The following is a 529-nucleotide window of genomic DNA, read 5'->3' on the forward strand; positions in this document are numbered from 1 at the left end:
AATGACCTAAACATATTCTTTATAAAACGTCCTAGTTAGAGAGGAAATGACCTAAACATATTCTTTATAAAACGTCCTAGTTAGAGAGGAAATGATCTAAACATATTCTTTATAAAACGTCCTAGTTAGAGAGGAAATGACCTAAACATATTCTTTATAAAACGTCCCAGTTAGAGAGGAAATGATCTAACATATTCTTTATAAAACGTCCCAGTTAGAGAGGAAATGATCTAACATATTCTTTATAAAACGTCCTAGTTAGAGAGGAAATGACCTAACATATTCTTTATAAAACGTCCCAGTTAGAGAGGAAATGATCTAACATATTCTTTATAAAACGTCCTAGTTAGAGAGGAAATGATCCAACATATTCTTTATAAATTTTTACAATCATTCCCTGAAAGAACCAAGCAGGCCTGCCTTGTTGCACCATTCACATTTTCTTCAAAACTTGACATTTTCAGTGAGTAGCTCGCTAGCTCGAAGTTTGTTGTTTCCTGAAACCAACGGAGTTTTGTGAGGCGGCGGA

Source organism: Sander lucioperca, chromosome 24, assembly GCF_008315115.2.
Source record: "Sander lucioperca isolate FBNREF2018 chromosome 24, SLUC_FBN_1.2, whole genome shotgun sequence".
NCBI classification, from domain to species: Eukaryota; Metazoa; Chordata; class Actinopteri; order Perciformes; family Percidae; genus Sander; species Sander lucioperca.